We start from the raw sequence: 12,895 nt of genomic DNA on the forward strand, positions 1-12,895 counted from the left end.
ACTTTTATTCCTAGTTTGCTGAAAGTTTTTGTCAGAATTTTGTAAAATGCTTTTTCCACATTTATTGATATAATCTTATGGTTTTGCCCCTTTATTCTTTTAATGTGATATTTACATGGATGTATTTTTTGTAATATTAAGCCACCATTACATTTTAGAAAAATACTCATTTGGCTATGAAGTAGTACCATTTTATGTATTGCTGGATTTGATTTGCTAATATTTTGTTGAGAATTCATGTGTCTATGTTCATGAGAGATACTAGTTTGTAGTATTTCTATATTATAATAACTTAATCAGGTTTTGGTATCATGCAGTAACATAAGCTGTGTCACAGTGTTCCCTCTTCTATTTACTGAAAGCTTCTGTAAGATTACTAATATTTCTTCTTTAAATCTGATAAAATTTACTAGTGAAGCCATCTGATTAGTTTTCTTTGTGAGAATGTTTTGATTATGAATTGTTTCTTTAGTATATATGAGGACATTTATAGTATCTGGTTCTTCCTGAGCCAGTTTTAACAAGTTATATTTTTCAATAAGTGCATAAATTTGATTTCTTTTCAATTACTGAATGTAGTGGCATAAAGTTGTCCATGAAATATTCTAAATATTCATATAATATCTTTGGAATCTTTAGTGTTACCCCTCTTTCATTCTTGTTATTTGTAAATTGAGTTTTCTTTTCACCTTAGTTTGTTTTGGTATAGGTTTATCAATTTTATTAATATTTTCAAATGGCCAACTATTCAATGTCTTTTGTATTTCTTTGTTTTATAGATTTCTACTCTTGTTTCCTTTACCTACTTACTTTATATCTAGTTTGCTCTTTTTGTAGCTTCATAAGGTGGAATATTATATCATTGTTTTTAAACTTTTCTTCTTTTCAAATATAGGCATTTGTTATTTTCCCTCTAAGCATTGCTTCTATAGTCCTCAAAGTCTGATATGTTTGTTGTGTTTTTGTTATCATTCATTTCAAAATATTCACCAATTTCTCTTTTGATTTCTTTTTTGACCTATGGGTTACTTATAAGTATATTTCATGTCTTATAAATACATGAGATTTTTTTAAGGTATCTTGTTTTTTATTTTAAACTTCACTCCATCTTGGTCAGATTATATATTTTGTAAGGTTTTATTCTTTTGAAATATGTTGAAATTTATTTTACGGCTCAACGTGTTGTCTATCTTGGTCCATAGTCTGAGTGTACTTTCAAAAATGTGTATTGTGCTCTTGAGTGTAATGTTCTGTATATGTCAGTTAAAGTAAATTGATGAATGGTATTGGTCAGTTCTTCTGTAGCCTACTGAATTGTTCTTTTCTTTCCAATCAGTTGGTAAGAAAGGGATGTTAAAATCTTTAGATCTGATTGTGAATTTCTCCACTTTTCTCTTTAATCTTCAGTTTTGCTATGTGTATTCTGAAATTTTGTTTTAGATGCGGATGTTTTTAGGATCATTATGTGTATCTGATGATTTCCCCCTTTAATCCATGATGAAGTATTTTAATCATAATGAGACATTTCTCTTTATGTCTGGCAGTACTTTGTAACACCTACTTTATCGGATATTACATAACCACTCCAGCCTTCCATGTGGACTGCTTGCATGGCATATTTCCTTCTACCCTTTTATGTCAACCTATTTGTTCTTTTATATTCAGAGTGTGGATCGTAAGAAACATATGGTTTGGGTTCTGCAATTTTCTTTAATTTGACAATTTATTTCATTTGATTTGAGTCTTTAATTCATTTCAATCTAATTTAATTGTTGATACTGTTGGATTGAGGTCTGACTTTTTTTTTTCTTTCTTCCTATTTATTCCATCTGTTGTTTGTTCCTCTGTTTCCCTCCTTGACTTTTTCTAGGGGATGGTGGTGAGAGGGAGAAAGATAAGTTTTTTTTTTTAGTTTTTCTGTTTGAATTCCTCTTATTTTGTTAGATTTATATCTTTGCATTTTGTTTAGTTATTTCTATGGGGATTACAGTATGCTTCCCAGACTTATTAAAGTCTTGGTGGTACTAATATTGTAGCATTTTATGTAGAAAGTAAGAAGCTTTCTGTTGTATAGATATATTTATGTCCCCATTCTTTGTGATATTATTGTCATATACATTACAGCTCAGTGCATTACAAATCCCATAAAACAGTGTTACCATTTTTGCTTTAAACATTCATATATCTTTTAATGACATTAAGAAATATACTTTTTTGTATTTATTCATATATGTACTATTTCTGATGCTCCTCATTTTATTTTTATGTTTCATCTGCTGTCTTTTTCCTTCAACCTGAAAAACATTATTTCTTATAATTCAGGTCTATTACCAACAAATTTTTCCTGTTTTATCTGAAAATTTTATTTCTCCTTCATTTCTGAATAATATTTTTGTGAGATACAGAATTTCAGTATAACAGTTTTCTTTCTGTTTTTGTTTTTTTTTTCTTCCTTTAAAAATACTGTTCCACTATCTCCTGGCCTTCATTGTTCTGATGAGAAGTTAACTGTAAATTATCATCATTCTTCTGTATGTAACTGACATTTTTATCTGTTTTTCTCAGAATTATCTTAATTTTTGTTTTTTAATAGTTTGTGATCTGTTGGTCAAAGTTTTTTTTTTATAAGATTTGGGAAATAATCGGGCATTATTTTTTTAAAATAATTTTTTTTCAAGATTTTTTTCTATCCCAATCCCAGTCTTGTCTCCTTCTGTAATTTCAGTTTTATTTGACAAACAGCTTAATATTGTTTCTAGAATCCTGAGACTGGGTTGTTTTTCAAACTGTCTCAATTTTATTGATTCTGCTAGAAAGTTCACAAAACTCTTTGATCTTTCATCTCCTTTTCTAATTTTTATTTCAGTTACTGTAAATTTTAGCTCTAGAATTTCCATCTAGTTCTTTATTAGAGTTTCTGTCTCTCTGCTGAGACTCCCTGTCTGTTCACTCATTAAAACCATTTTTCCTCTATGTTCATCAACATATTTATAATATTATAGCTGATACAAGTGGCCTTTACCTGCTAAGTTCAACATCTGAGCCATCTTCGATTTTAATTGAATGGTTTTTTTTTAACTATGGGTCACATTTTTTTTCTTCTTGAGTCTTGCAATTTGTATTGTATCCTGCATATTTTTAAAATATTTCTTGGATTTCTGCCCAAGATGGAGGCGTAGGTAGATACACTTTGCTTCCTCACACAACCAAAAGAAGGAGCCCCTCAAATTTAAAAACAAAAAATAACCAGAACTGCCTGAAAATTGAACTGTATGAAGTCTGACAAACAAGGAGTTAAAGAAGAAACATTCATCCAGACCAGTAGGAGGGGCGGAGACAGGCAGTCTGGAGGAAGAGGACTCAAGGCAAGGCAGTGGCTGACAGACTGGGCAGTCCCACATTTGCGTACAGATAAACCAGGAGGAACAACTTGGGAGTAAGACAGACTGCACAACCCAGGGTTCCACCGCAGGGAAATAAAGCCTCAAAACCTGTGGGGGCTATGTCAGTGGGAGAAACTCCCAACCTCACAGGAGAATTTATTGGAGAGACCCACAGTGTCCTAGAACGTACACAAACCCACGCACCTGAGAATAAGCACCAGAAGGGCCCAATTTGCTTGTGGGTAACAGGGGAAGTGACTGAAAGCCAGTAGAGAGCCAAGCAAGTGGAGTTGTTCCCTCTAAGACCCCTCCCACACGTACAGCACCACAATGTAGAGATATGGGTTGACCCACTCTGGCAATACCTAAGCCTCTGCCCCTTACAATGTAACAGTTGTGCCTAGACAAAAAAAAAAAAAAAATGGCCCAAATGAAAGAACAGATCAAAGCTCCCAAAACAGAATTATTTATGAAGAGATGGCCAGCCTATCAGATGCCGAGTTCAAAACACTGGGAAACAGGATGCTCAGAGAAGTGGTTGAGTATGGTTGCAAAATAGAGGAAGAAATGAAGGCTATGAAAAGTGAAATAAAGGAAAATGTATAGGGAACCAACAGTGACGGGAAGGAAATTGGGACTCAAATCAAGGGTTTGGAATAGAAGGAAGAAATAAACATTCAACCAGAACAGAAAGCAGCAGCAAGAATTTTTAAAAATGAGAGGCTGAGGAACCTCTGGGACAACTTTAAATGTTCCAATATTTGAATCATAGGGGTGCCAGAAGGAGAAGAGGAAGAGCAAGACATTGAAAACTTATTTGAAAAAATAATGAAGGAGAACTTTCCTAATCTGGAAAAGGAAATAGATTTCCACAAAGTCCAGGAAGCTCAGAGAGTCTCAAACAAGTTGGACCTGAAGAAGCACGCATCAAGGCACATCATAATTCCTTTACTCATTGAAGGTAAGTAGAGAGTCTTAAAAGCAGCAAGAGAAAAGGAAACAGTTACCTACAAAGGAGTTTCCATAAGACTATTAGCTGGTTTCTCAAAAGAAACCTTGCAAGCAAGAAGGGGCTGGAAAGAAGTATTCAGAATCATGAAAGGCAAGGACCTACATCCAAGATCACTCTATCCAGCAAAGCTATCATTTAGAATGGAAGGGCAGATAAAGTGCTTCCCAGATAAGGTAAAATTAAAGGAGTTCATCATCACCAATCCCTTATTATATGAAATGTTAAAGAGACTTATCTAAGAAAAAGAAGATCAAAACTATGAATAGTAAAATGACAACAAACTCACAACTATTAACAACCAAACCTAAAAAAAAAACAAAGATGAACTAAGCAAACAACTAGAACAGCATCAGAATCACAGAAATGGAGATCACATGCAGAGTTATCAACAGTGGGACAGGGGAGAGAATGGGAGGAAAAGGTACAGGAAATAAGCATAAATGGTAGGTACTAAATAGACAAGGGTAGGTTAAGAACAGTATGGGAAATGGAGAAATCAAAGAACTTATATGTACAACTCATGGACATGAACTAAGGTGGGGGAATGCTGGTGGGATGGGTGGTACAGGGTGGAGGGGAGTAAAGAGGAGGAAAAAATGGGACAACTGTAATAGCATAATCAATAAAATATATTTTTAGAAAAGAAAGAAAAAATGTTTAATTTTTTTTAGAGAGAAGGAAGGGAGGGCAAAGTAGAGGGAGAGAAACATCAGTGTGAGAGAGAAACACTGATCGGTTGCCTCTAGTATGTGCCCCAGTGGGACTGAACACACAACCTAGGCATGTATCCTGGCCTGGAGTCAAACCAGCGACCTTTCACTTTCTGGGAGGCTAGCCAACCAACTGAGCCACAATGGTCAGGGTGTATTCTGCATATTATGATACATTTAGAGAAGTGGATTTTATTGTCACTGTTTGAAAAGTGTTGATTTTTACACTTCCCAGTAATTTAATTACCCCGCCAGCCACCTTGAACTTGGATAGGTTTGTCATATACTATTGTGAGGGCAGATCTCTGGAAAACCCAGGGTGTTTCCCAAGCCTCTCTAAATTGGTAACATATAATCTCCAAACTCCTTCCTCCCTGTGTATTTTGTCATAACTTGATTTTAGACTTTGTTAGAGGTCTACAGCAAGTTTTTGTTTATGACGTGGACTTTCTGGGGCCTCCGCTGAAGTCTGGGACTTAACCGTATCTCTCCATTTTGTGCCAGCACTCCAATTTCCCCAGCATTTTCCAGTTTGTAACATTTCTATCCTGCTTTCAACCACATAGCAGCCACTTTTTGATAAATCTTACAGTGAAAAGGGAAACAAGCAATAGAGAAAATCTACAAGGCTAAAGGTTGAAATTTTGAAAATGTAAGTCAAATTAGTAACTTTTTCAAGATGATCAACACACTATAGAGAGAAAAACAAATGATCGATATCAAGAATGAAAAAGAAGATATCACCCTAGATTCTAACAATATTTTTAAAGTACTTAAGAAACAGTATGAATCATTTTTGTAATTATATTTGACAACTTAAAGGATATAAATTTCTTTAAATTGACAGTATACTAAAATTCATACCAAAAAAGTAGAAAATATGAATAACCTGTATCTGTTAAAGAAATTTAGCTCTGGCTGGTGTAGCTCAGTGTTTTGAGCAAAGGCCTGTGAACCACATGAGTGCAGTTCGATTCCCAGTGAGGGCACATGCCTGGGTTGCAGGCCAGTTCCCAGCAGGGGACTCAAGAGAGGCAACCATACATTGATGTTTCTCTCCTTCTCTCCTTCCCTTCCTCTCTAAAAAGACAAAGAAATAAAATCTTTTAAAAAATGTTAAAAAAAAGAAATTTAACTTCTCATTAAGAAACTTCCCAAAAATGAAAGTACAGACTCATAGAACTTGTGAACCCTACCCCAGCCTCTAAAAAAGAAATAATAACAATTTTACAGAGATTCTTTAAGAGACTAGAGTGGGGTTTCTCAACCTTGACACTATTGACATTTTGGACCAGATCATTCTTTTGGGGGGTGGTGCTGCTCTATGCACTGTTGGCTATGCATTGTAAGACAGGCATCCTTGTCCTCTACCCATATAGGCTACTAGGAGCCCCCTCCCTTCCCGCTCCCAATTGTGACAATCGCAAAACTCTTTAGATCTTGCTAAATGTCCCCTGTGTGGAAAAATTCTCGCCTTCTACCCCACTTGAGAACCACTGGACTAGAAGAACTTTTCCCAACTCCTTTTGTGAGGCCTGCAAGATTGAAAAAAGCATTAAAAGAAAAGAGAACAACAGACAAATGCAAAACAATATTTTTCTAATTTCTTTATTTTTTAATTACGGTTGACATACAGTGTTATATTAGTTTCAGGTATGAATAGACATTGTATAACTTACTAAATGATCATCCTGATAAATCTAGTACCCATCCAACACCATGCATAGTTATTAGAATAGCGTTGATTGCGTTACCTACACTGTACTTTACATCCCATAACTATTCTGTAACAACCAATGTGTACTTCATAATCCCTTCACCTTTTCACCTATCCCCCTACCCACCCACCCCCAAAACATTTCTTAACAAAATATTAGCAAACTAAATCCAGGAATATATATATAAAGGATGACCCAGCTTGACTAAATCTAAATAGAATATCCTAGGAATACAAAATTGGCTTAACATTTGAAAGTCAGTTTCCCATACTAACATAATAAAGAAGAAAACCATATTCTTAAACCGATGCAGAAAAGGCATTTAACTTAACTCTTCCAATGCTCATTCATTATTGGGGGAAAACAATGACCTCTCATCAAATTAGAAATCTGACAGAGGCTGCGAACAAACACGTATTCTCGTTACTGATGAGCACTTTTGGGAACAAGGTAAGGATGTCTGCTCATACTACTTCTATTCAGCGTGGTATTGGAGGTCCTAGCTAGTATGATCAGCCACGAAAAATATTAGAAAGAAACAAGTAAAACCACCTTTATTTTTAAATAACATGACTGGCTACAGAAACAACTACTAAAATTGTTAAGTAAATCTAACACACAGAATTCAAGTTCAATTTTGACATACAAAAATCTATTTTATATCTATTGTTACAGGATAGCAATTACTGTCCTGTAGCAATAGATAAAAAAAAATAATTCTGAAAAGAAAGCATATACAGTAGCATTAAAAACCATCAAATTCCTAGGAATAATTTAACCAAAAAAATACAAAATACTTCTGAGATAAATTTAAGAAAGTTTAAATGAATGGAAAGAATGATATACCATGTTCTTGGACTGGAACACTCAATAATGAGATACCAGTTTTTTCCAAATTGAAGCTTAGATTCCATGCAGTTTCAGTCAGAATTCCAGCATACTGCTTAGAAATTGGCAAACATTCTGAAATTTGTATGGAAATGTGAAGGGTCTAGAATAGCAAAGACAGTCTTTGCAATTTAGAAGAATACATTGAAAGATTTGCATGCTGCCTAATTTTAGGTATGTAAATCAAAGTTATGTTATCAATACAAATTTGGTATTCACCTGAAGACAGGTAAATAGGTTAGTGGAACAGAATAGAGTCCAGAAGTAGACCCACACAACCATATGTTCCATTGCTTTTGACAAAGGTTCCAAGCAATTCTGTGCGAAAAGGAAGTCTTGTTAACAAATAATGCTGGAGGTACTGGTATAGATGGGGGATGGGGTAAAATTTGATCCCTATCTTCCATCAGACCCTAAAATTAATTTGACCACAGGATGTTAGAGCCTGATCCACAGAGGAGGGCGGCATGGCACAGAAGATCAGACCTGGGCCGGGTGGGCACTGTATTGGTGTTGGGTATCACAACTTGAACCTTGCATTGACCTTCAGTCTGCTGCCTTCCCTGGATCCTAACCCTGGAGCAGGCTCTCAACCCACTCTGCTTTCACATATGTGTACGTAAACCCTGATACAGATTGATGATTTCTAACTGTTAGGTCGTCTAGACTATAGGAATCTGTTTCTTGTTCTTGGCTGTTTTTATCTTGAATTGCTTCGATATATTCACCAAACCTTCATTCCTCTCAGTACCCATTTCTTTCACTTAAAGGAATGAAGTTACCTTTGCCTTCACCAAGAAAATTGAAAGTGAAGCATGTACTTCTTCAACCCTCTCTCTCTCTCTCAACCCCACCACCCTAAAGTCAGCCAGCTAGCAAAAAGCTACAGTTATTGATCCAACTGCTTTCTTGAAATATCTTCCCAAATGTTTCATAGGCACCTCATTTAATTTTTCCCACCCTTCCCAGATCTTCTCAGTATTGCTTATCCACCCAAAATTCTGCCAATCATCCTCCTTTTCTCCCTCACTTTTGACATTCAAGCACTCATCATTTTCTGCCAATTTCAAATCCTAAATATGTTTTAAAAGCTATCTCCTCACTATGTCTACTACTGCCTCTCTATTTCAGACCCTCATCATCTCATCAGAGCAGTTCCAGCACCTTCTGACTCATGAGCTTCTTGCAGTCTGTTCTCTAAATAGTGCCAGAGTCATTTTTCATAAATTTGGGATGGATCATGTCATTTTTACCCCTAGAGCCCTTTGACGTGGGAAACCAAACCTTGCATGATCTGGCTGTCCCTTATCTGTCCCCTTTCACCTTCCTCTTCTCCCCACCCAAACCCCACACTTGATGCTGTAGCAAAACCGAACTGTTTAACTTGTCTAAAATATATGAACTTTCACTGGTTGGTATATTTGCTAAAACTGTTTTTTTTCCTCCAGTCCTTCATTCTTCCTTATCTCCCTCTTAATCACTAAGATTTAGTTTAAATGCCTCAGAATTTACCTTTAGTTATGCAGCTAAAATTAGGTGCCCCTCTCTTTGTGTTCCCACAACAACTTGTACATTACTGAATTACAGCTTTTCTCAGATTTTAAATGATCTCTTTCCATGCTGGCTGCACTTTTAAAATTACTCTGAGAAGTGGAACTAGGTCCTTGAATGTCTGTGTTTTGTATACCCAGTACCTAGCATATATCAAGTATCAATAAATATTTGTTTCCGTGTTTGCCTATACCAGCCCCATACCACATTATCCTAACACAGAGTATTGTCCTCAATAGATAGCTGGTGAAAAATAAATGATTGACTTAATAATTTATTGAACAGGAATAAGGAAATCAGAAGTTGAGACAACTGAAGTTTTTCGTGTGAGAGACAGAGAAAATGGTGATTGCATGAAATGAGAATGGAAACAGATGGAGGAACTAGTTTCCAGATAAAGATTACGCACTGCGTTAATGAGTTGGTTCGGGCAGTAGGACAAGACATCCCTCCGCAGCTTTCCCACAGATACTTACTGGGTCAGGTTGGCAGTTGTGGACAGCACTGTGGGCTGGACAGATCCATTTAGAAATCGTAACTGAGAATACAAGGGTATGGCAAGGATCACTGAGAAAGTGCTAAGGAGAAAATGAAGGAGGCCAAGGACAGAATCTTCAGGAATGCCTGCCGTTTCAGGAGAGGAAGTGGAAGAGTTTCCAGTAAAAGAATCAGAGTAGAAGTCTCTTAAAACTATTCAAACAATCAAGATCATACAAATATTATGAAAACAATCCAGATAATATATATATATATTATGAAAACAATCAAGATAACATATATATTATGAAGTCCAGGGGGAAAAAGTTCTAAGAAAGGAACCAGTTGTTGAGAGATGGTCTGGTAACAAGCAATTCTGTTGAAAAAGAAAAGGCCACTAGATTTGTCCTTTAAAATATCGCTTTACTAGGTATGTCTGTTAAAATTAATTACTGTTTCTACAAGTTCGGCAAAGAAGGGAAGGAGAGAGGAGGTGGTAACATAAAGGAGATGGTGAAAGTTTTGGGTTTTTTTTATTTACAAAAGTACATGCCTGTTGAAATAAATTGAAACATTCAGAAGTATATAAATTAAATTATAAAAGTCTCTCATCCTTTTATTTCTACTTCTTTGGTTTGGTATTTTTCTATTCAAAACTTTAAAAATATTTTTTATATATTTTTGTTTCTACAAAAATAAGATCCCAGTATACATTCTTTTATTGCATATTGCTTTTGTTTACTTTCTAGTAAATCATGAACTTTCTCTACAATATATGCAGAAATATGTATAGAGAACTATATACCTTATTTTTTAAAAGGCTAAATAGCATTCTTTATGATGGGTATATCATAGTTTATGTTCTTATTCTCCGATTGAAAATATTTGCCTTTAGTTTTTCACTATTACAAGTAATTCTGCCATGACCATCCTTAAAAAAAAGTTCTTATGCTGTTGTTTATATGATTCTATGGGGCAACATCTTAAAACTAGAATTATTAGGAGGGTAGGTGCATTTTTATTTTATCTTATTTGTGTTGACATGTCATCCACAGAAGGGCGCTAACCAATCAGCAGTTCCCTCCGTGCCTTGGAACACTGCTGTGCAAACCCTTACTGACACTGAGTGTTATAGCCCACTTAGGGAAAGAGGTTTTAGTTGTAGGTTTAGCTTTGACTTTTAGTGGAAAGTTTGATCTTGTTTGTGCTCCTAGGAAAGAATCCAGTCGAGAGGAGGAGCAGTCTGTAAGTATTAAGAAAAGGAGATGATTGACAGGCCATAGTTACAGAGGGCATGGGTTAAAAGGGTATCAACAGTATGAATAAAGGTATAATTTTCTTCAGAGATTTAATTAAGAGAAGAATAGTAGATGGATAAAGATGGAAGTAAGTGCAAATGAAAGAACAGATTTTTATGCAGTCATCTTTATTTCAGGGAAATTAGAAACCAAGTTCCCTGTTGAGATAAAGGATTACCAGGATGGGGTATGGAATAGTAAAGGAGCAGGAAGCCATCAGAGTTATGATTGGTCAGAATCGGCTGGTATCGTGAGGTCAGCTGAGCGGAGAATGAATGAATTGGGGGAAGCCAGTAGTCGTGGTCACATCATCAAGCAGAGCTGTAGTTGTTGGATTGCTTGGGTTTGGGGCTTCGGGGTTGAGGTAAACTGAGTTTACCTCATTCACATTTGTGAATTTGTGTAAATTCATATTTATGAATTTACATTCACAGTGAGGTCATTTTATTCTCCTGTTTTCCGGGACCATGAATGGAAGTGATGTGAGCTGAGATACACATCCATTAGTTGTTCCTCATGGGAAAGCGGTCCCTGGGTTCTGGTTAAAAAAAATTAAAGAATATAAATGTAATACATTGCATTATGCCCATATAAAGTCATATTGCGTGAAGCCATTTGATTTATTTTTTTATTAATAAATTACAATGTGAACCAACATTACTAAACATTCTGATCACAGAAGGCCAGCAGCTTTGATGGGTTTATGTGAGTTTACGTGATTTGACTTCTGGCCCGGGGCCCCCTGGCATTAGTGATGGACCCAGTAATACTGTCAGTTCTTTCTTGTCTCGGGATGATCTCTGCTGCCGGGGCATGTGAGCATCTTAGCTTTTAGGGTCTTACTTATTGAGTAAAAGCCTTTTTTTCCCCACTTTAATTTTCACATTGTTTATGGGCAAACGGAAGGGAAAACCAAAGTGTCATGGGTCTGTGGTGAACTTAAGTTACAAGGAAAGGCTGGTAGTATAATAAGGGATATATACATACATCATTAGGTCATTACTCTCCAAACAATAAAATGTTGTAAGAGGAAATATGCTAAGGTGGGGGCACAATTTATTAGAGAGAAAAACACATGCACAGGTGTTTATTTTTATTAAAATTCTTTTTACTCCATGTTCACTTTGTTGATTTATAATGAAATTATATGAGGTCAGAGGTCAGTTCTTTCACATGCACTATGGTGCTACCGTCTTTCATACTCCAGGTGCATAAGAAACACTATAACAATTGAAAATGAGAAACACAAATGCACTTTGAGGCAAATTGGTAATGTTTTAATTCCTAATATTTATTTTTAGTATTTGGAAACATTGTACTTATGCAGGCCTTGCTTTAGCATACTTTTTTACTTCTACAGACATTCTAGTTCTTGGTCATAATCTGTGGCTTTATAAGCAGTTTTATGGGCCTGAGTATCATTTCTCCAACTCCAGACATAGGCTTTGGAGGATAAAGACCATTTCTTCTCTGACGTTGTTGTGGTAGGACACACAGGTGACCTTCAGTATGCCCCGGCCACGTGTGTCCCAGTTGGTCGGAGCATTGTTCCATGCTCCCAAAAGTTGTCAGTCCTATTCCCGCCAGGGTGCATGCCTAGAGTGCAAGTTCAATTCCCAGGGTGCATGCCTAGAGTGCAAGTTCAATTCCCAGTTGAGGAAACAACCCATTGGTATTCCTCTCTCACATCCAAGTCTCTCGCTCTCTAGCCCCCCTCATCCCCTCCATCTCCCCCATCCCTCCTTCTCAAATCAATGGAAACATGTCCTCAGGTGAGGATTTTAAAAAATAGATCTTTAATAAATTATTTAAATTATCCCTCAAGAAAAAGAAAAAGAAAGTTTTTACTACAAGAATT

At 35.9% G+C, this 12,895-nt stretch overlaps 1 protein-coding gene across 2 annotated transcripts in view; it reads left to right on the forward strand.

The window, feature by feature from the left end:
• KIAA1328 (KIAA1328 ortholog) overlaps positions 1–12,895 on the forward strand; it is a 240,066-nt gene that overhangs the window by 188,896 nt on the left and 38,275 nt on the right. The window lies entirely within an intron of this gene.

The sequence above is a fragment of the Sturnira hondurensis genome, unplaced genomic scaffold (assembly GCF_014824575.4).
Source record: "Sturnira hondurensis isolate 20B ecotype Veracruz unplaced genomic scaffold, ASM1482457v3 Scaffold0001872, whole genome shotgun sequence".
Lineage (NCBI taxonomy): Eukaryota > Metazoa > Chordata > Mammalia > Chiroptera > Phyllostomidae > Sturnira > Sturnira hondurensis.